Genomic DNA, 20,305 nt, shown 5'->3' with positions numbered 1-20,305 from the left:
GAACGAGCTGAAGATGTTCAAGAGGATTCTTAGTCCAGAACTCCCAGAAGGCTTTGAGAGTCAGAAGCAGGATAAGGAAGTGGTGGATGCTGAAGATGAGAAGCAGGAGAGCAGTGCCAGAGAGGGGGCTCTGAAGATCACACTGCACGTCCTGAGGAAAATGAACCAGAAGGAGCTTGCTGACACACTGGAGAAATGTAAGATCTGTCTGCCTCATGTTGAATGCTGTTTTATAACATTTAAAAGCTGTAGCTAAAGTACAGCTAAAGTAGCTGTGTAACTCAATGATATTGTAGCAGCCTTAACACAACACCTAGTGACCTCATCATGTAGCAGCAGAGAGAGAGAGAGACAACATTAATAATACCATCAATAACACCAATATTATTATAATCAGTCACACCAGTCTGTAATGTATTATGAAAACATTTACACATTTATACAGTCAGTTAATTAAGAGAAGGGAGTAGCTGGCATTGGAAAAACAGTCTCTGTGCAGAAGTTCATTCTGGACTGGGCTGAAGGAAAAGCAAATCAGGATGTTCAATTTGTGTTTTCATTCCCTTTTCGGGAGCTGAATTTGATGAAAGGGGACAAACACACTTTGATTGAACTTCTCAATCACTTCTCAATGGAAACCAAAGAATCAAGAATCTCCAACTACAACAAGTACAAAGTTCTGTTCATCTTTGATGGTCTGGATGAGTGTCGACTGCCCCTAGACTTCCAGAAGAACAAGATCTGTTGTGACGTCACAGAGTCAACCTCAGTGGATGTTCTGCTGACAAATCTCATCAAGGGAAATCTGCTTCCCTCTGCTCTCCTCTGGATAACTACCCGACCTGCAGCAGCCAATAAGATCCCTTCAGGGTGTGTTGACCAGGTGACAGAGGTACGAGGGTTCAATGACCCACAGAAGGAGGAGTACTTCAGAAAGAGATTCAGTGATGAGGACCTGGCCAACAGAATCATCTCACACATAAAGACATCAAGGAGCCTCCACATCATGTGCCACATTCCAGTCTTCTGTTGGATTTCTGCAACAGTCCTCGAACACATGCTGAAACATAAGAGAGAAGAGATGCCCAAGACTCTGACTGAGATGTACACACACCTTGTGGTGTTTCATACCAAACAGAAGAATGAAAAGTATCTTGGGAAAGAAGAGACAGATCCACACTTGAATAACGAGAGCATTCTGTCACTGGGAAAACTGGCTTTTCAACAGCTTGTGAATGGCAATCTGATTTTCTATGAAGAAGACCTGAAAGAGGCTGGCATTGATGTCAATGAAGCCTCAGTGTACTCAGGATTGTGCACACAGCTCTTTAAAGAGGAATGTGGGCTGTTCCAGGACAAGGTGTACTGCTTTGTTCATCTGAGCATTCAGGAGTTTCTGGCTGCTGTATATGTTTTCCTCTCATTCATCAACAACAATGAGAATCTAATGGACAAACTGAAAACAAAAGACGAGCCTGAAGTTACTTTCTACAAGAGTGCTGTGGATAAAGCCTTACAACGTGAGACAGGAAACCTGGACCTGTTCCTCCGCTTCCTTCTGGGCCTCTCACTGGAGTCCAATCAGAAGCTCTTACGAGGTCTACTGACAAAGACAAGAAGCACCTCACAGAGCCATGAAGAAACAGTCAAGTACATCAAGGAGAAGATCAGGGAGATTCCCTCTCCAGAGAGGAGCATCAATCTGTTCCACTGTCTGAATGAACTGAATGACCATTCTCTAGTGGAGGAGATCCAAAGCTTCCTGAGCTCAGGAAGTCTCTCAAAACCCAACCTGTCACCTGCACAGTGGTCAGCTCTGGTCTTTGTGTTGCTGACTTCAGAAAAGGAGCTGGATGTGTTTGACCTGAAGAAATACTCCATATCAGAGGAAGGTCTTCTGAGGCTGCTGCCAGTGGTCAAAGCCTCCAGAGCTGTTCTGTGAGTAAATGAAATGACATTTAAGAACTTATCATCAGGAAGAAATATTCAGTTTAGAGAAAAATATGTATTGTAATATGTATATAATATTATATTGAACAACATATTGAATCAGATATTAAATTTATTATAACAATATGACCATACAATTCTAGGAGACGGAAGAAGAATATATGTGTTGTTTGGGAAAATAAACCAAATGCATCTACCATTGTCCTTCTACACTACTCGTTAAATTAACAGTGTGTTTGTGAAGTCATGATGATCTCTTTGCAGGCTGTCAGGCTGTGGAGTCACAGAGAAAGGCTGTGCTTCTCTGGTCTCAGCTCTGGAGTCAAACCCCTCACACCTGAGACAGCTGGATCTGAGTAACAATGACCTGAAGGATTCAGGAGTGAAGCTGCTCTCTGCTGGACTGGGGAATCCCCACTGTAAACTGGAGACTCTGAGGTCAGTATTCCTGTAGTTGGTGAACAAGTGATAACTGTTCACCAGATCCACATGTGTTTACCAGGCACACATAGTCCACACCATATGTGTTTGGACAGTGAAGCTTACAGTTTACATTTTGGTGATATGCTCCAGGATGTTGGATTTGAGATCGAATGTTTCATATTAGGTGACAGTACAGAATGTCACCTTTTTTTTGAGAGTATTCATGTTTTACCATTTACAAATGAAAGAATTGTATGTATATACAGGGGCTTCACCCCCCCCCCCCCCCCCCAAAGTCAATACTTTGTAGAGCCACCTTTTGCAGCAATTACAGCTGCAAGTCTCTTGGGTATGTCTCTATAAGGTTGGCACATTTAGCCACTGGGATTTTTGACAATTTTTCAAGGCAAAACTGCTCCAGCTCCTTCAAGTTGGATGGGTTCCACTGGTGTACAGCAATCTGTAAGTCATTCCACAGATTCTCAATTGGATTGAGGTCTATGCTTTGAGTTGACCATTCCAAGACATTTACATTTTTCCCCTTAAACCACTCGAGTGTTGCTTTAGTGGTCTCTAAATCTCTGGAAGTCTGAAACAGGTTTCACTCAAGAATTTCCCTGTATTTAGCCCCATCCATCATTCCTTCAAATCTGACCAGTTTCCCAGTCCCTGCCGATGAAAAACATCCCCACAGCATGATGCTGCTGGGGATGGTGTCTCGGGGTGATGAGAGGTGTTGTGTTTGCGCCAGACATAGTGTTTTCCTTGATGGCCAAAAAGCAGAAGTTTAGTCTCATCTGACCAGAGTACCTTCTTCCATATGTTTGGGGAGTCTCCCACCTGCCTTTGGGTGAACACCAAACATGTTTGCTTATTTCTTTCTATAAGCAATGGCTTTTTTTCTGGCCACTCTTCCATAAATCCCAGCTCTATGTAGTGTATGGCTTAAAGTGGTCCTATGGACAGATACTCCAATCTCTGCTGTGTAGCATTGCAGCTCCTTCAGGGTTATGTTTGCCTCTCTGATTAACCTCTTACATCTAGATGTGCCGCTAGCGGAATGCCTCGCCAATATCCAATGATAGAGCGTGGCGCGAATTACAAACTCCTCAAAAATCCAAAAACTTCAATTTTTCAAACATATGACTATTTTACACCATTTTAACCTCTATGGGCTAGGTGGGACGCTAGCGTCCCACCCGTGGTGCACTCCATCAACAGCAGGTGCATTTCAAGAGCGGCAAATTTGAATCCAAATAAATGTCAAAATTCAAATTTTTCAAACATACAACTATTTTACACCCTTTGAAAGATAAACATCTCCTTAATCTAACCACGTTTTACGATTTCAAAAAGGTTTTACGGCGAAAGCATAAATTTAGAGTATGTTAGGACAGTTCATTTACAAGAGTTGTGTGTAATGTTTTGTCAATTCAAAGACAGGGTCACCAAAACCATAAAACCAGCTAAAATGATGCACTAACCTTTTACAATCTCCATCAGATGACACTCCTAGGACATTATGTTAGACAATGCATGCATTTTTAGTTCTATCAAGTTCATATTTATATCCAAAAACAGCGTTTTACTATGGCATTGATGTTGAGGAAATCGTTTCCCTCCAATAACCGGCAGTCAAGTCAACACCACAAATTAAATAATTAAAATTAGAAAACATTGGTAAAATATTATATTGTCATTTAAAGAATTATAGATTTACATCTCTTGAACGCAATCAACTTGCCAGATTTAAAAAGAACCTTACTGGGAAATCACACTTTGCAATAATCTGAGCACTGCGCCCAGAAAAATACGGCGTTGCGATACAGACTAGACGTCATGTTGGGGAGATCTAAAATCGAAAATACTATGTAAATAATCCATTACCTTTGATTCTCTTCATCAGATGTCACTTCCAGGTATCACAGGTCCATAACGAATGTAGTTTTGTTCAAAAAAGCTCATCATTTATGTCCAAAAATCTCTGTCTTGTTAGCACATGATCTAAGCCAGCCGGACTTCTCGTCATGAACGAGGAGAAAAAATATATTTACGTTCGTTCAAACATGTCAAACGTTGTATAGCATAAATCATTAGGGCCTTTTTAACCAGAACATGAATAATATTCAAGGTGGACGAATGCATACTCTTTTATAACGTATTGGAACGAGGGGTAACCAAAACATGAACTCGCGCGCCAGGTGTCTAATGGGCCATCATCGTTCCATGGCTCTTGTTCGGTCAGATCTCCCTCCAGAAGACTCAAAACACTTTGTAAAGGCTGGTGACATCTAGTGGAAGCAATAGGAAGTGCCAAAATATTCCTCAGCCCCTGTGTTTTTCAATGGGATAGGTTTAAAGGTAATACAACACATCAGGTATCCACTTCCTGTCAGAAAATGTCTCAGGGTTTTGCCTGCCAAATGAGTTCTGTTATACTCACAGACATCATTCAAACAGTTTTAGAAACTTTAGAGTGTTTTCTATCCATATATAATAAGTATATGCATATTCTAGTTACTGGGTAGGATTAGTAACCAGATTAAATCGGGTACATTTTTTTTATCCAGCCGTGCAAATACTGCCCCCTAGCCCTAACAGGTTAAAGACAAGACTCTCCTTTATCTAACCACATTGTCCGATTATAAAAGGCTTTACAACGAAAGAAAAACATTAGATTATGTCAGGAGAGTACCCAGCCAGAAATAATCACACACCCATTTTTCAAGCTAGCATATAATGTCTCAAAAACCAAAACCACAGCTAAATGCAGCACTGACCTTTGATGATCTTCATCAGATGACCCTCCTAGGACATTATGTTATACAATACATGCATGTTTTGTTCAATCAAGTTCATATTTATATCAAAAACCAGCTTTTTACATTAGCATGTGACGTTCAGAACTAGCAAACATACCGAAAACTTCTGGTGAATTTACTAAATTACTCACGATAAGCGTTATAGATACAGAACTCCTTTATGCAATTGCGGTGTCCGATTTTAACCTCTATGGGCTAGGTGGGACGCTAGCGTGCCACCCGTGGTGCACTCCATCAACAGCAGGTGCATTTCAAGAGCGGCAAATTTGAATCCAAATAAATGTAAAAATTCAAATTTTTCAAACATACAACTATTTTACACCCTTTGAAAGATAAACATCTCCTTAATCTAACCACGTTTTACGATTTCAAAAAGGTTTTACGGCGAAAGCATAAATTTAGAGTATGTTAGGACAGTACATTTACAAGAGTTGTGTGTAATGTTTTGTCAAGTCAAAGACAGGGTCACCAAAACCATAAAACCAGCTAAAATGATGCACTAACCTTTTACAATCTCCATCAGATGACACTCCTAGGACATTATGTTAGACAATGCATGCATTTTTAGTTCTATCAAGTTCATATTTATATCCAAAAACAGCGTTTTACTATGGCATTGATGTTGAGGAAATCGTTTCCCTCCAATAACCGGCAGTCAAGTCAGCGTCACAAATTAAATAATTAAAATTAGAAAACATTGGTAAAATATTATATTGTCATTTAAAGAATTATAGATTTACATCTCTTGAACGCAATCAACTTGCCAGATTTAAAAATAACCTTACTGGGAAATCACACTTTGCAATAATCTGAGCACTGCGCCCAGAAAAATACGCGTTGCAATACAGACTAGACGTCATGTTGGGGAGATCTAAAATCGAAAATACTATGTAAATAATCCATTACCTTTGATTCTCTTCATCAGATGTCACTTCCAGGTATCACAGGTCCATAACGAATGTAGTTTTGTTCAAAAAAGCTCATCATTTATGTCCAAAAATCTCCGTCTTGTTAGCACATGATCTAAGCCAGCCGGACTTCTCGTCATGAACGAGGAGAAAAAATATATTTACGTTCGTTCAAACATGTCAAACGTTGTATAGCATAAATCATTAGGGCCTTTTTAACCAGAACATGAATAATATTCAAGGTGGACGAATGCATACTCTTTTTATAACGTATTGGAACGAGGGTACCCAACATGAACTCGCGCGCCAGGTGTCTAATGGGACATCATCGTTCCATGGCTCTTGTTCGGTCAGATCTCCCTCCAGAAGACTCAAAACACTTTGTAAAGGCTGGTGACATCTAGTGGAAGCAATAGGAAGTGCCAAAATATTCCTCAGCCCCTGTGTTTTTCAATGGGATAGGTTTAAAGGTAATACAACACATCAGGTATCCACTTCCTGTCAGAAAATGTCTCAGGGTTTTGCCTGCCAAATGAGTTCTGTTATACTCACAGACACCATTCAAACAGTTTTAGAAACTTTAGAGTGTTTTCTATCCATATATAATAAGTATATGCATATTCTAGTTACTGGGTAGGATCAGTAACCAGATTAAATCGGGTACATTTTTTTATCCAGACGTGCAAATGCTGCCCCCTAGCCCTAACAGGTTAAAATAGCTTTTCGGGGAAAGCACATTTTGCAATATTCTGAGTAGATAGCCCGGCCATCATGGCTAGATGTTTTGACACCCACCAAGTTTGAACTCACCAAACTCAGATTTACTATAAGAAAAATTGGATTACCTTTGCTGTTCTTCTTCAGAATGCACTCCCAGGACTTCTACTTCAACACCCAATGTTGTTTTGGTTCCAAATAATCCATAGTTATATCCAAATAGCGGCGTTTTGTTCTTGCGTTCAAGACACTATCCGAAGGGTAACGAAGGGTGATGCGCCGGCGCATATCGTGACAAAAAAATTCTAAATATTCCATTACCGTACTTCGAAGCATGTCAAACGCTGTTTAAAATCAATTTTTATGCGATTTTTCTTGTAAAATAGCGATAATATTCCGACCGGGAGACCTTGTTTTCGTTCAAACACTGAAAGTTGAAAATGGAGTCTTCACACGCACGCGCACCTCGTGTCATTGTTCTCAGAGCGACCACTTTCCAAATGTCCTACTGTTTTTCGCCCAGGGACTGCAGAGTCATCATTCCGCGTTCTGGCACCTTCTGAGAGCCTATGGGAGCCTTAGAAAATGTCACATTACAGCAGAGATCCTCTATTTTACATAAAGAGGCTATAGAAGGACAAGGAATGGTCAGAGAGGGCACTTCCTGTATGGAATCTTCTCAGGTTTTGGCCTGCCACATGAGTTCTGTTATACTCACAGACACCATTCAAACAGTTTTAGAAACTTTAGGGTGTTTTCTATCCACATTTCCTAATTATATGCATATTCTAGTTTCTGGGCAGGAGTAATAACCAGATTAAATCGGGTATGTTTTTTATCCGGCCGTGAAAATACTGCCCCCTATCCTAAACAGGTTAATGCCCCCCTTGCCTGGTCTGTGAGTTTTGGTGGGCGGCCCTCTCTTGGCAGGTTTGTTGTGGTGCCATATTCTTTCAATTTTTTAATAATGGATTTAATGGTGCTCCATGGGATGTTCAAAGTTTCTGATATTTATTTATAACCCAACCCTGATCTGTACTTCTCCACAACTTTGTCCCTGACCTGTTTGGAGAGCTCCTTGGTCTTCATGGTACCGCTTGCTTGGTGGTGCCTCTTGCTTAGTGGTGTTGTAGAATCTGGGGCCTTTCAGAACAGGTGTATATATACTGAGATCATGTGACAGATCATGTGACACTTAGATTGCACACATGTGGAGTTCATTTAACTAATGATGTGACTTCTGAAGGTAATTGGTTGCACCAGATATGATTTATGGGCTACATAGCAATGGGGGTGAATACATATGCACGCACCACTTTTCTGTTTTTAACTTTATTTTTTAAACAAGTCTTTTTTTTTTCTCTCTTGACCAATTTGGACTATTTTGTGTTTGTCCATTACATGAAATCCAAATAAAATCAATTTAAATTACATGTTGTAATGCAACAAAATGGGAAAACGCCAAGGGGGATGAATACTTTTGCAAGGCACTGTAGTTCTCCCATTTGAAGAAGTCTTAATTATTTGGACAAATTCACTTATATTGTATTAAAGTAGTCATAAGTTTAGTATTTGGTCCCATATTCCATGCCTGCAGTGATTACATCAAGCTTGTGATTCTACAAACTTGTTGAAATCATTTGCAGTTTGTTTTGGTTATATTTTGGACTATGTTTTTCCTAATAGAAACTGATTGGTGAATAATGTCCTGTCATTTTGGAGTCACTTCACTTGTATTGTCAGTAAGAATAAGAATGAATCGAGAATGATGATGAATGAGAAAGTTACAGCGGCACAATGATCATACCCCCTCTGTTATTGGTAATGGTGATGGGTTAGCATGTTTTGTTGTAGCCTCTGTTATTGGTAATGGTGAGAGGTTAGCATGTTTTGTTGTAGCCTCTGTTATTGGTAATGGTGAGAGGTTAGCATGTTTAGTTGTATTCTCTGTTATTGGTAATGGTGAGAGGTTAGCATGTTTTGTTGAAGCCTCTGTTATTGGTAATGGTGAGAGGTTGTCATGTTTTGTTGTAGCCTCTGTTATTGGTAATGGTGAGAGGTTAGCATGTTTTGTTGTAGCCTCTGTTATTGGTAATTGTCACAGATTATGTCGTGGTGTTGCAGGGAAGACCAGAATGCAGCGGAGTTGTGGATACTCATATTTTAATTACCAAAAAAAAGAGTAAAGCATCCACTTGACAAAACAATAAATGATACCCACGAAACAGTTTTGCAGGCTCACCAACGCAGTGCAAAAACAACTACCCATAAAACCAAGTGACAAACATACTCCTACATATATGACTCCCAATCAGGAACAACGATCCCCAGCTGTTCCTGATCAGGAGTCACAAGACCAACACAGAACATTCACACACACACAAGACTGCCACGTCCTGACCCCAAAACTACTACAACAGCTCCATCTGCTGGTCAGGACGTGACAGTGCCCCCCCCTCAAGGTGCAGACCCCGGAATGCACCTAACAACAAAAAACACCAACAAACAAAATCCCCAACAAAACCCATAAACAATAACCCCTAAACAATAAGGGAGGGAAGGGAGGGTGGCTGCCGTCAATGACGGCACTGTGCTACACCCTCCCTCCCTCCCCAACCCACCTATCCTGGAGGTGGCTCAGGTGCAGGCAGACGGCCACTCGGGCTGGGCCGGAGGACAGGAGGGCCCCTCGGGCTGGGCCGGAGGACAGGAGGGCCCCTCGGGCTGGGCCGGGGGGCAGTCGGGCCGCTCTGGCGGCTCGGGGGGCAGTCGGGCCGCTCTGGCGGCTCCTGACTGGCGGGCGGCTCTGGCGGCTCCTGACTGGCGGGCGGCTCTGGCGGCTCCTGACTGGCGGGCGGCTCTCGTGACGTACGACTGGCGGGCAGCTCTCGTGACGTACGACTGGCGGGCAGTTCTCGTGACTGTTGACTGGCGGGCAGTTCTCGTGACTGTTGACTGGCGGGCAGCTCTGGCGACTTACGACTGGCGGGCAGCTCTGGCGACGTACGACTGGCGGGCAGCTCTGGTGACTTACGACTGGCGGGCGGCTCTGGCGGCTCCTGACTGGCGGGCGGCTCTGGCGGCTCCTGACTGGCGGGCGGCTCTGGCGGCTCCTGACTGGCGGGCGGCTCTGGCGGCTCCTGACTGGCCGGCGGCTCTGGCGGCTCCTGACTGGCTGGCGGCTCTGGCGGCTCCTGACTGGCGGGCGGCTCTGGTGACGTACGACTGGCGGGCGGCTCTCGTGTCGTACGACTGGCGGGCGGCTCTCGTGACGTACGACTGGCGGGCAGTTCTCGTGACGTACGACTGGCGGGCAGTTCTCGTGACTGTTGACTGGCGGGCAGCTCTGGCGACTTACGACTGGCGGGCAGCTCTGGCGACGTACGACTGGCGGGCAGCTCTGGCGACTTACGACTGGCGGGCAGCTCTGGCGACTTACGACTGGCGGGCAGCTCTGGCGACTTACGACTGGCGGGCAGCTCTGGCGACTTACGACTGGCGGGCAGCTCTGGCGACTTACGACTGGTGGGCAGCTCTGGCGACTTACCACTGGCGGGCAGCTCTGGCGACTTACCACTGGCGGGCAGCTCTGGCGACTTACGACTGGCGGGCAGCTCTGGTGACTGTTGACTGGCGAGGCTGGGCTGACGCACTAGACTCATGATGCGTGGTTATGGTACTGGACGTGCCAGCCTGGAGACACGCACCTCCATGCTAGTGCGTCTAGCGGGAAACACCGGACCGAAAGGGCGCACTGGCGGTCTTGAGCGCAGGGGTTGGCATTACCCCTTCCGGCTCGAAGCCTACTTCACCCTGGCACATGCGGGCGCTGGTACTGTGCTTACCGGCCTGAAAATCCCAGGGTTCACCACAGCCCCAACCCACGGGACCTGTCCAGTCTGCCCTACAAGGGTACGGGAGCTGGCCTGGGGCTCCAATCTCGCCCCACCAAATAGCCCTTGTGCCCCCCCTAAAAAATTATTGGGGCTGCCTCTCGGGTTCTACCTGCCTCCCAGGCAGGTTGTCACAGTGGACCCGCAACTGCTCCCATGTCCAGTCAATCCTTTCCGTCAATACTTCCAGCGATCAGGAATCCATCACCTCCCGAGCGCGCTGCTTCCAACATTCCTCCCTCACTTGCCTCTGTCCTCTTCTCCGCTGCTTGGTCCTTTGGTGGTGGGTAGTTCTGTCACAGATTATGTCGTGGTGTTGCAGGGAAGACCAAAATGCAGCGGAGTTGTGGATACTCATATTTTAATTACCAAAAAAAGAGTAAAGCATCCACTTGACAAAACAATAAATGATACCCACGACACGAAACAGTTTTTCAGGCTCACCAACGCAGTGCAAAAACAACTACCCACAAAACCAAGTGACAAACATACTCCTACATATATGACTCCCAATCAGGAACAACGATCCCCAGCTGTTCCTGATCAGGAGTCACAAGACCAACACAGAACATTCACACACACACAAGACTGCCACGTCCTGACCCCAAAACTACTACAACAGCTCCATCTGATGGTCAGGACGTGACAGTAATGGTGAGAGGTTAGCATGTTTTGTTGTAGCCTCTGTTATTGGTAATGGTGAGAGGTTAGCATGTTTTGTTGTAGCCTCTGATATTGGTAATGGTGAGAGGTTAGCATGTTTTGTTGTAGCCCCTGTTATTGGTAATGGTGAGAGGTTAGCATGTTTTGTTGTAGCCTCTGTTATTGGTAATGGTGAGAGGTTAGCATGTTTTGTTGTAGCCTCTGTTATTGGTAATGGTGAGAGGTTAGCATGTTTTATTGTAGCCTCTGTTATTGGTAAAGGTGAGAGGTTAGCATGTTTTGTTGTATCCTCTGTTATTGGTAATGTTGAGAGGTTAGCATGTTTTGTTGTAGCCTCTGTTATTGGTAATGGTGAGAGGTTAGCATGTTTTGTTGTGGCCTCTGTAACTTTCTCACTCATTCTGATTCATGATTTATTCATGATTTTTCTTAATCATGGCATCATCAGAATTTAATTTTTAATCGTGAATCACATACAGTTGAAGTCGGAAGTGTACATAGACTTAGGTTGGAGTCATTAAAACGTGTTTTTGAACCTCTCCACAAATTTCTTGTTAACAAACTATATAGTTTTGGCAAGTCGGTTAGGACATCTACTTTGTGCATGACACAAGTAATTTTTAAACAATTGTTCACAGACAGATTATTTCACGTATAATCCACTGTATCACAATTCCAGTGGGTCAGAAGTTTACATACATTAAGTTGACTGTGCCTTTAAACAGCATGGAAAATTCCAGAAAATTATGTTATCGCTTTAGAAGCGTCTGGTAGGCTAATTGACATCATTTGGATGTATTTCAAGGCCTAGCTTCAAACTCAGTGCCTCTTTGCTTGACATCATGGGAAAATGAAAAGAAATCAGCCAAGATCTCACAAAAAAAATTGTAGACCTCCACAAGTATGGTTCATCCTTGGGAACAATTTCCAATCGCCTGAAGGTAACACGTTCATCTGTTCAAACAATAGTACGTAAGTCTAAACACCATGGGACCACACAGCCGCCATTCCGCTCAGGAAGGAGTCGCGTTCTGTCTCCTAGAGATGAACTTACTTTGGTGCAAATCAATACCAGAACAACACCAAAGGACCTTGTGAAGATGTTGGAGGAAACAGGTACAAAAGTATCTATATCCACAGTAAAACAAGTCCTATATCGACATAATCTGAAAGGTTGCTCAGCAAGGAAGAAGCCACTGCTCCAAAACCACCATAAAAAAGCCAGACTACGGTTTGCAACTGCACATGGGGACAAAGATCGTAATTTTTGGAGAAATGTCCTCTGGTCAGATGAAACAATACAAGAACTGTTTGGCCATAATGACCATCGTTATGTTTGGAGGAAAAAGGGGGAGGCTTGCAATCCAAAAAACACCATCCCAACCGTGAAGCCCGGGGGTGGCAGCATCATGTTGTGGGGATGTTTTTCTGCAGGAGGGACTGGTGCACTTCACAAAATAGATGGCATCCTGAGGGAGGGAAATTATGTGGATATATTGATGCAACATCTCAAGACATCAGTCAGGAAGTTAAAGCTTGGTCACAAATGGGTCTTCCAAATGGACAATGACCCCAACGATACTTCCAAAGTTGTGTCAAAATGGCTTAAGGACAACAAAGTCAAGGTATTGGAGTGGCCATCACAAAACCCTGACCTCAATCCTATAGAACATTTGTGGGCAGAACTGAAAAAGTGTGTGCGAGCAAGAGGCCTACAAACCTGACTCAGTTACACCAGCTCTGTCAGGAGAAATGGGCCAAAATTCACCCAACTTATTGTGGGAAGCTTGTGGAAGGCTACCCGAAACGTTTAACCCAAGTTAAACCATTTAAAGGCAATGCTACCAAATACTAATTGAGTGTATGTAAACTTCTGACCCACTGGGAATGTGATGAAAGAAATAAAAGCTGAAATTAATCATTCTCTCTACTATTATTCTGACATTTCACATTCTTAAAATAAAGTGGTGATCCTAACTGACCTTTGACAGGGGATTTTTACTAGGATTAAATGTCAGGAATTGTAAAAATTCAGTTTAAATGTATTTGGCTAAGGTGTATGTAAACTTCTGACTTCAACTGTATGTATTAAAATACCCTCAAATAAAAGGTGACATTATACACTGTCACCTCATATGAAACATTTGATCTGAAATCCAAAATGTTGGAGTTTAGAGCCACATTTAAAATGTTTGCTTCACTGTCAAAATAGCTATGGTGTGGACTGTATACTCAATACAATCTAAATCTGATACCTCACTGTCTGTCTTCTGACTGATACTGCTTTTTAAACTGGTCTGGTCAGTCTACTCAAATATTCATACTATATATGTTTCTATCTGCAGGCAATACTTTGATCATTTGTCATTTTTAATGATGATACATTCATTTCCGAATAGATATGGAAGGTTTCAGGACACTGATATCTGAAAAATGTTGAAAAATTATACTGCCACTATTTTCACCACCAAAGCATAGCAGTGTGATTTTAATATGATTTGATTCTTTGCAGGCTGTCAGGCTGTGGAGTCACAGAGGAAGGCTGTGATTCTCTGGTCTCAGCTCTGAGGTCAAACCCCTCACACCTGAGAGAGCTGGACCTGAGTAACAATGACCTGAAGGATTCAGGAGTGAAGCTGCTCTCTACTGGACTGGAGGATCCCCACTGTAAACTGGAGACTCTGAGGTCAGTATTCCTGTAGTTGGTCAACAAGTGATAACTGTTCACCAGATCCACATGTGTTTACCAGACACACATAGTCCACACCATATGTGTTTGGACAGTGAAGTGTCATGACGTTGGCCTGTGGGTAAGGTTTATGACCCCCCCCATAAATACCTTTCTCCCTTCCCCTCTCTTACCCTACTGAAGGATTTGAATAGCCTGTGTTAAATATAGAGAGTCTGGGAACATCAAACAAATGGGGAAAAGGAACCATATTTTGGTAATAAAACCAGTTGGAAATATGTTTGAGAACGTAATGAGTATGTATGTCAGTTCGCTTGTCATCTGAGACATTATGACTGATGACAGGATGACATAAACGGTACCTGAGAAAGTATACACTCTCTAGTTATCAGAGTAACATGGAATTGTTATGCAATTGAAATGTTTGATATTGAAATTGTTTGTTAGGAGATTAAATGTAATTTTAGCTTCCAAATGAGAGAATTGGGTTTTCATAAGGAAAGTGCCCTGCTTGATCAGTGGCCCACCCCTGTGAAGAGACAGGGGTTATAAACGATGAAACACATCCACCCCTCTCCACTATATAAGCCTTTGACGAAAAGATAACCACGTGGTTCCAGTACGTAAGGTCTGCAGCCTCTACGTTAGAAGGACACACATGTCAAGAACAGAACTAAGCCAACCTCGGCGTGAGCTTTGGTGGCGAATGGTATGAACTTTGAGCTTATTCACTACAGAAGTGATACTTCCTAGCCGTTGAGTTAGCAGCGGCCGCTGTAGACGGGGGCTAGGAAAGGACGGACGACGGATCCAGTCTAACAGACGGACGAAGATACCACCACGTATCCAATTTACCACCAGAGACATTCTTCCGAGTTTACAGGAAGATCTGTTGGCCAACCCGGCCAGCATCTACGACCAACCTACCGAAGCGCAGCTCAGAGTAAATATTTATTGCATTTTCCTTTTCCAAATGGGCGGTAATTTAGAATGCATAAGATAATGTATTTACGATAGCATAGCTGCTGTTTCTTTGTTCCTAAATCTTCCCGCTCTTTCATTCAAGCCCAACCCCCTTTCCTTTGTGTAACCAGTCATCATGTATGACATCATTTGTATTCGGTGTATTTGTAATTCTCTGTGATTAGTTTAGGTATTTAGTAAATAAATAATTAAACCCAAATTTGTATTGCTGATTCAACTTGTTAGCCAGGGTTCGTGAAGATAGCCAAGAATTTACAACTTTCATTATGAGACTGAAAATAAGATAAGGGTTAATATTGACTGCTATCGATGTAAAATATTACTAAGTATTTTAAGAGTTTATTAGGAAGATAACGGCTCTATAAACGTTCTTCCGTGGTGCCCCGACTTTCTAGTTAATTACATTTACATGATTAGCTTAATCAGGTAATATTAATTACAGTGAGAATTTTATAGGTTAGCATGTCATATCACTTAATCCGGCATAGCGAAAGACACAACAAAAGCTTACAGTTTTACATTTGGCGCTATGCTCCAGCATTTTGGATTTGAGATGTTTCATATTAGGTGACCTTACAGAATGTCACCTTTTATTTGAGGGTATTTTCATACATATCTGTTTTACCATTTAGAAATTAAAGCACTTTCTGTACGTAGTTCTCCCATTTGAAGAAGTCTTAATTATTTGGACAAATTCACTTATATTGTATTAAAGTAGTCATAAGTTTAGTATTTAGTCCCATATTCCATGCCTGCAGTGATTACATCAAGCTTGTGATTCTACAAACTTGTTGAATTCATTTTTCAGTTTGTTTTGGTTGTGTTTTGGATTATGTTTTTCCTAATAGAAACTGAATGGTGAATAATGTCCTGTCATTTTGGAGTCACTTCACTTGTATTGTCAGTAAGAATAGAAGATGTTTCTGAACACTTCTACATTCATGTGGATGCTACCATGATTATGAATAATCAGGAATGAATCGTGAATAATGATAAATGGGAAAGTTACAGAGACACAAAGATCAGACCTCCTTTGTTATTGGTGTTATTCTGTATACTTCTGGCCCTTCTTTGGACACTGTGTTAACTAACCTCCAGGCGAGCTTCAATGCCATACAGCTCTCCTTCCGTGGCCTCCAACTGCTCTTAAATACAAGTAAAACTAAATGCATGCTCTTCAACCGATCGCTGCCTGCACCTGCCCGCCTGTCCAGCATCACTACTCTGGACGGTTCTGACTTAGAATATGTGGACACCTACAAATACCTAGGTGTCTGGTTAGACGGTAAACTCTCTTTCCAGACTCACTATAAGCATCTCCAATCCAAAGTTAAATCTAGAATTGGCTTCCTATTTCGCAACATAGCATCCTTCACTCATGCTGCCAAACATACCCTTATAAAACTGACCATCCTACCAATCCTCGACTTCGGCGATGTCAATTACAAAATAGCCTCCAATACCCTACTCAATGAATTGGATGCAGTCTGTCACAGTGCCATCCGTTTTGTCACCAAAGCCCCATATACAGTGGGGGAAAAAAGTATTTGATCCCCTGCTGATTTTGTACGTTTGCCCACTGACAAAGAAAGGATCAGTCTATAATTTTAATGGTTTATTTGAACAGTGAGAGACAGAATAACAACAAAAACATCCAGAAAAACTCATGTCAGAAATGTTATAAATTGATTTGCATTTTAATGAGGGAAATAAGTATTTGACCCCCTCTCAATCAGAAAGATTTCTGGCTCCCAGGTGTCTTTTATACAGGTAACGAGCTGAGATTAGGAGCACACTCTTAAAAGGAGTGCTCCTAACCGCAACTTGTTACCTGTAAAAAAGACACCTGTCCACAGAAGCAATCAATCAATCAGATTCCAAACTCTCCACCATGGCGAAGACCAAAGAGCTCTCCAAGGATGTCAGGGACAAGATTGTAGACCTACACAAGGCTGGAATGGGCTGCACGACCATCGTCAAGCAGCTTGGTGAGAAGGTGACAACATTTGGTGCGATTATTCGCAAATGGAAAAACACAAAAGAACTGTCAATATCCCTCGGCCTGGGGCTCCATGCAAGATCTCACCTCGTGGAGTTGCAATGATCATGAGAACGGTGAGGAATCAGCCCAGAACTACACGGGAGGATCTTGTCAATGATCTTAAGGCAGCTGGGACCATAGTCACCAAGAAAACAATTGGTTACACACTACGCCGTGAAGGACTGAAATCCTGCAGCGCCCGCAAGGTCCCCCTGCTCAAGAATACATATACATGCCCGTCTGAAGTTTGCCAATGAACATCTGAATGACTCAGAGGACAACTGGTGAAAGTGTTGTGGTCAGATGAGACCAAAATAGAGCTCTTTGACATCAACTCAACTCGCCGTCTTTGGAGGAAGAGGAATGCTGCCTATGACCCCAAGAACACCATCCCCACCGTCGAACATGGAGGTGGAAACATTATGCTTTGGAGGTGTTTTTCTGCTAAGGGGACAGGACAACATCACTGCATCAAAGGGACGATGGATGGGGCCATATATCGTCAAATCTTGGGTGAGAACCTCCTTCCCTCAGCCAGGGCATTGAAAATGGGTTGTGGATGGGTATTCCAGCATGACAATGACCCAAAACACACGGCCAAGACAACAAAGGAGTGGCTCAAGAAGAAGCACATTAAGGTCCTGGAGTGGCCTAGCCAGTCTCCAGACCTTAATCCCATAGAAAATCTGTGGAGGGAGATGAAGGTTCAAGTTGCCAAACGTCAGCCTCGAAACTTAATGACTTGGAGAAGATCTGCAAAGAGGAGTGGGACAAAATCCCTCCTGAGTTGTGTGCAAACCTGGTGGCCAACTAGAAGAAACGTCTGACCTCTGTGATTGCCAACAAGGGTTTTGCCACCAAGTACTAAGTCATGTTTTGCAGAGGGATCAAATACTTTTTCACTCATTAAAATGCAAATAATTGTATAACATTTTTGACATGTGTTTTTTTCTGGATTTTTTTGCTGTTATTCTGTCTCTCACTGTTCAAATAAACCTACCATTAAAATTATAGACTGATCATTTCTTTGTAAGTGGGCAAAAGTACAAAATCAGCAGGGGATCAAATACTTTTTCCCCCCACTGTACTACCCACCACTGCGACCTGTACGCTCTCATTGTCTGGCCCTCGCTTCATACTCGTCGCCAAACCCATTGGCTCCAGGTCATCTACAAGACCCTGCTAGGTAAAGTCCCCCCTCATCTCCGCTCACTGGTCACCATAGCAGCACCCACCTGTAGCACGCGCTCCAGCAGGTATATCTCCCTGGTCACCCCCAAAGCAAATTCCTCCTTCGGCCACCTCTTCTTCCAGTTCTCTGCTGCCAATGACTGGAACGAACTACAAAAATCACTAAAACTGGAAACACTTATCTCCCTCACTAGCTTTAAGCACCAGCTGTCAGAGCAGCTCACAGATTACTGCACCTGTACATAGCCCATCTATAATTTAGCCCAACTACTTCTTCCCCTACTGTATTTATTTATTTAGCTCCTTTGCTCCCCATTATTTCTACTTTGCACTTTCTTCCACTGCATATCTTCCATTCCAGTGTTTTACTTGCTATATTGTATTTACTTTGCAACCATGGCCTTTTTTTGCCTTTACCTCCCTTATTTCACTTCATTTGCTCACATTGTATATAGACTTATTTTTCTACTGTATTATTGACTGTATGTTTGTGTAATACCCTTGTTTGAACCAAGTGTTGAGTTTATTTGTTATAATTAATTGGTGTTATATTTAAAAGATGATTGAATTGCTCCTAAACTGTAATGTTGTTAATGCATTATGCTTTTTGAAGAAATATTTATTTAATGTATAAGTGAATAGTTTGTTTTACTTTGAAGTTTACGTTTTGACCAATAAGGTCGCTTGTTAAGTTGTGGCCAATGGGAGTTGACCTGGTTAACGGGAGGGGAAAAGACGTTGATGAAAGGATGGACGTTTTACCTCAGGACGGTTGGTGAAGAAAAATTATAAAAGAAGACGACAGAACTACAACAAAACCCATAGCTACTAAGACATGAAGGGAAATACATGTTTTATTTAATAAAAGAGTTGTTATAATTTAGTTAAAACTTAGTAAAGACTGAAGCTACCGTCTCGTCGTGGAGGTATTAGCCACCCTAGAGGTTAGCCTAGCATCGTGTGACACCGGGAGAGAATTGCTTGGGAAGTTTAACGAGTTCGTGTTGCCATGGGGATATCGGTTACTAAGGAGTACTGTCTGCATGGGTAGCTGTGCTGCCTTGGACTTGGTGAGGAAACTTGCATGGAACTGCCATACTTCGCTGAGGGAATATCTACCATGTAGTGAGTAACCACAATGTGAGGTGCTTATAAATAAATACATTGGTAATGGTGAGAGGTTAGCATATTTTGTTGTAGCCTCTGTTATTGGTAATAGTGAGAGGTTAGCATGTTTTGTTGTAGCCTCTGTTATTGGTAATGGTGAGAGGTTAGCATGTTTTGTTGTAGCCTCTGTTATTGGTAATGGTGAGGGGTTAGCATGTTTTGTTGTAGTCTCTGTTATTGGTAATGGTGAGAGGTTAGCATGTTTTGTTGTAGCCTCTGTTATTGGTAATGGTGAGAGGTTAGCATGTTTTGTTGTAGTCTCTGTTATTGGTAATGGTGAGAGGTTAGCATGTTTTGTTGTAGCCTCTGTTATTGGTAATGGTGAGAGGTTAGCATGTTTTGTTGTAGCCTCTGTTATTGGTAATGGTGAGAGGTTAGCTTGATGTAGTCATTGCAGTCAAAGAATATGGGACCAAACACTAAACTTTTGACTAATTTAATACACTATGAGTTAATTGGTCAGAAAACATATGAGTTCTTTAAATAGGGGGACTAGATGCATAAAGTGCTTTCATTTTTCTAAACGGTGAAATAGATATGTATGAAAATATCCTCAAATAAAAGGTGACATTATATACTGTCACCTCATATGAAACATTTGATCTGAAATCCAAAATGTTGGAGTTTAGAGCCACATTTAAAATGTTATCTTCACTGTCAAAATAGATATGGTGTGGACTGTATACTCAATACAATCTAAATCTGATACCTCACTGTCTGTCTTTTGACTGATACTGCTTTTAAACTGGTCTGGTCAGTCTACTCAAATATTTGTACTATACATGTTTCTATCTGCAGGCAAAGCGTTGATAATTAGTAATTTATAATATGATACATTAATTTCTGAATAGATATGG

This window comes from Salmo salar, unplaced genomic scaffold (assembly GCF_905237065.1).
Source record: "Salmo salar unplaced genomic scaffold, Ssal_v3.1, whole genome shotgun sequence".
Classification (NCBI taxonomy): domain Eukaryota; kingdom Metazoa; phylum Chordata; class Actinopteri; order Salmoniformes; family Salmonidae; genus Salmo; species Salmo salar.
The sequence above is the reverse complement of the archived record's forward strand: the minus strand, read 5'-3'. Positions refer to the sequence as shown.